The following is a 4342-nucleotide window of genomic DNA, read 5'->3' as shown; positions in this document are numbered from 1 at the left end:
GTGTGTGTGTGTGTGTGTGTGTGTGTGTGTGTGTGTGTGTGTGTGTGTGTGTGGGCGCGCGCGTGCGCTGATAGGAAGGGGGGTGTCATAATCGTAATTAAATGTTCCTTTAAAGTAAATGCCAGACTCACATTCTGCTGCAAGAACCTCGCAAATGGTGGTGTGACCGCCACCACGGTGGGCCCCAGAGCCACCCCGTCTGTTCTCTACATCTGAGAAAAGACTTCTCTGTTTCCAGAGCCATCAGTCAGAAGAGAAGGCCAGGTTTCCCTCCAGACAAGGAAATCTGACTCAGATGCCCGCTCCGCCTTCGGCTCCGCCCACAGGCCTGTGCGCCTCCCTCTCGCCTGCGAAGTCCCCACTAGGACCTGAGAAGCACAAGGCCCCAAAACAAACCTCCCAACTGGCAGCCGGCGCTTCTGCGCTCCAGATCCAGCCTGTCCCCCAACTCAGGGCGCCTGTTGCACAGAAAACCCAAAGTCGCACCCTAACCCTTAGCCGCGCCCCACACGACCCAGCCATCATCATCATTATTATTTTTCCTTTAGCCCCAGGTTGGGTTAAATACATTCGCTGGGAGCCATCTGGTCTGCTTCCCGGGAACCCTTCATGTGGTTTCCATTAAGCTCGCCAGATCTCTGCATTGAAAATGCTGCCGGGCGGCTCAGGAGCGCCCCGCCCCCACCCCCTGTCTGCCCTGCACGTGCAGAGCGAGGGGCCCTCTGGGTAGGTGCCCAGGCTGGCACCCGAGGACCATGCCCTAGTGACTGCACGTCGCCACCCCTAGAAATACGCTTATCCATGGCAAGGCTTTTTCACTGACCCAGTGTTCCGTTTTTGCGGCATGCAAGCCAGAGTTTGTTAGAATTCTGTTTCGATTCTAAAAATCAATGTCAACAGCTTTACAGACGAGTTTACAGAAATAACCTGGGCACAGAAACTCAGTGTGACCAGCCACATTGGTAGGGCTGAGTCTGCCTTCTACGCCTGTCCCTCACTGCCCCTACCCCCATAGGAAAAACAGAACAGAAAAAAAAAATGTTAGCTTGTGGAAAAATACTGCCTCACACAACGAGTCAGGGTTTATAGAACAAGATAAAGGAGGCAGACCCGATTTACAGAATCATAGCGCGCTGTATCTGGAAAGTTCCTTCGGGTCATTAAAGATTAGTCAGTTTATTGAGGAGACTGGAAAATGGAGGGCCGTGGAAGGATCACATGACCTGTAAGAAAAATACTGACAGTTCTGCGGCCAAACGTTAGGAAGGAGTGGGAGGAGTCCTGGCCGCCAGGTACTTTCAGGCTAAAAGCACTCTAGTCAAAAGGGATTAATTTGTGGCGGCGGCGTCCTGTTCCTCCCCTGAACTTCCCACTAAGCGGGGCTTCATCCCTTTCCTCCGTCCCCACCGCCAGCCCAGGGCTCTCCCTCTCTTGTTTTCCTTGCTTTCCTTCTGTTCTCTTCCCACCCCCACCCTAGCCGGGTGATTTTATTTGGGATTTTAAAATGAAACCAGGTGCTGCGTAAAACAAAGGCAAAGTAATAACAAGGAAAGACGATCCAACGTCTAAGGAATGTGCTGAGCTGTATGACTCAGGCTGTCCTGGCGCAGAACGCGGAGTGACACGGAGAGGTGGGTGGCACCGAGCAAAGACCATACATGGCAGCCCTGGCTTCCCCAGATAGGGTGGTCAAGGCAGCCTGTGAGTCACTTTGTAAAACCATTGCGGAACAAGGCTTCCCAGGCTACCCAGGCTAGAGCCAAAAGAGCGTCAACTTTCCCCTGAGGGGCCAGATCCCTGCGATGGGGCCAGGGCTACCCTGAGGTTTGGAGAACACATCCTAGGCGAAATGCCACCCTCTCCCTCAGGAAGAGGCAGGCTTAGCAGGACTGAGTCAAGGGCACTGGTGTCTTTAGGAGATGAATAATTTCTAGGCTTTAAAATGACAACGAAATTAGCAAGCATTGTGTAGGGACAAGGATTGGGGGTGTTAGGTCTCAGGACTGCTGGACAGCCTTGGGTGGAGGAGGGGCTAAGGCTGCTCAGGGAGCAAAAAGCAGAAAAACTTATGGATGATGAAGGGGATTCTGGGTGCCATTTCTAACATAGGCAGGAATAACTACCTCGAGGGGTGGGCTGTTCATAAACACTCAGAGAGACACCCAGGCAGACATCCACACATTCTGAGAATTCCTTTCAAATGAGCACAGTAATGGAGTGAGGTGTACATTTCTTTTCTGTTCCTAAGAGACAGGCTCAAAGAGCAAGGAAGGGGTCTCCCAGCAGGGTGGTGGGAGGGGCCTGAAATTGGTGACAAGGGTCTGCCAGGCTCTCTTCATCACCTTGCCTGAGTAGAACCAACTGGCCTATCTTTCTTCCCATGTTCCTCGCTCCAGAGAATGCTGTCATAGTTTGAATGAGAACTCTGACATAAATGAGCTTCCCACTCATACAAGCCTCACGGAATGGAGGCTTGCTTCCCCTTCTCCACTCTGTGGACCACTGACAGCCGAGCTATGCTGGCTGTTCTGTGATTTCAGGGAAGTCTCTGCTTAAGGTTGTCATCAAAAGCTACTCACCTGGAAAAATAGAGTCTAGGAGCTATAACTCCATAAATATTTACAGTGTGAGCAGGCGTCACTCCAGTCCTGCTGGAGAACAGGCCCATTCAGTTTTGTTTATGATGTGACATTAGGGTGAGTGACATCCGTCATGTGGGCCGGCCCAGCACTCTGAAGCTTGTTTATGGGGTGATTATGCCTGTGGATGCTTGCTTCCACTTCTCCGCTTAGCCCTCCTAAGTCCCCAAACAAGCAAAAAGCCAAGTGGCTGGTGTAGAGACGACTTGAGCCCTAATGGCAAGGCTCAGGCACTTGCCACGCACCACAGTGGCATTTGAAAGATCGAGAGAGGCTATTAAAATGGGAAAGTTCGTTACTAGTACAATATTCCCTCTTAAGGTGGTTTGTTGGGCCTGCATCTCCCAGATGAGGGCACTCAGTCCAGGAGGCATTGACCGCTGAGCAGCAAATCCAGGTAGATGCGTATGGAATTCTCTCCTTTCCGAAGCTTCCTCCACCCCACGACAGCCAGGCAGGCTTATACTCCGTGTCTCTGAAAGCAGGAATTGGTGGGGCTCTGTGACCCATTGAGGCAAAGACTCTAGTGTAATTGGAGGCCTTCTGTCTTGGCTACAGCTGGCCCTGTGTTGGGGTAACAACTGTTCACCATCCACTGTGGGGAATGGGCCCCCTAGTCTACGGCTCCAAATGCTCTGGCCTGAACACTTCCTGCAGACACAGGCCTACTTCAGGGCCGGTATTTGCCTCCTGTCGGTTTGGTCATCTATTGTTTATCCTGGGTAGGGCCAGGTCTTGGCACAGAGGGCATGAAGCCTTGCCAGCGTTTTATTTTTAGAGACAGGAAAATGCTTTCTGGCAGCTGTTCTTTTTCTGGCACGCACGAGGGATGGTGTAAAAAAGTTCAAGTGAGAGATTCCAAGCCTTAACTTCATGGCATATGACATAGGCAATCACACTGTGAGTTTCTCAACAGAAACCTTGTGCAGGCTAACATTGTCTGTAGTCAGCCCCTGGGCAGAGCGGAGGCCCTGGGGCCACGGCTACCAGGGAACGAAAGTCCTTAAGGCCACAAGCCAGTCTGGACACCCCACCGTCTCTTTAGAACATATCCGATGGTCTGAAATATTATTTTTTGATTCTCATTTTCACCCTTGTCAATCAGTGCAGAATCTAGTCCAAGTTGTTGGGAGATAACAGGAGGTGGGTGCCTCCAGCCGGCCTTCCCCAGACCCACTGACGTTGTCATGATGGCTGGAAAAGGCAGCCGGTCTCCACCAAGAAGCACACGGTCAGAATCAGGGACTGCATGTCTAAGTCCTCATGGAAATAATACTTTTCCAAATATGGCTCCCCCTTAAAACACACTTTGTGGTTTCTGTCATTCCAGCTATGGACAATCTATCTGAAAACTTTTCATAAGTAGCAATGACATAGATTGTACAAAGCAAAAACAGAAAACAGAAAGAAAGAAAAGCAGAAAATTAAATTGTGTTTTCTTACCTTCTTTTCTTCCCAGCCCTTGGGAAAAGATTGTTTCTAATTATAAAAATAAAATAAATGTTTGATTCTTTCCTGCTCTTAGAGCCCATGACTACTCTGGGGTTCGCTTTTCTTCTTGCGAGTGGATTCTCTTTCATTCTTGATCGCTTGTGCATTGGAGAGTGGAGAGAGGGCAATTTCCCTGGGACTTGTGTGGCAATTCCCCATTCCCGTGTGTGTGTGTGTGTGTGTGTGTTAGGGTGTGTGTGTGTGTGTGTGTG

This window comes from Microtus ochrogaster, chromosome 4 (genome assembly GCF_000317375.1).
Source record: "Microtus ochrogaster isolate Prairie Vole_2 chromosome 4, MicOch1.0, whole genome shotgun sequence".
Classification (NCBI taxonomy): Eukaryota; Metazoa; Chordata; class Mammalia; order Rodentia; family Cricetidae; genus Microtus; species Microtus ochrogaster.
The sequence above is the reverse complement of the archived record's forward strand: the minus strand, read 5'-3'. Positions refer to the sequence as shown.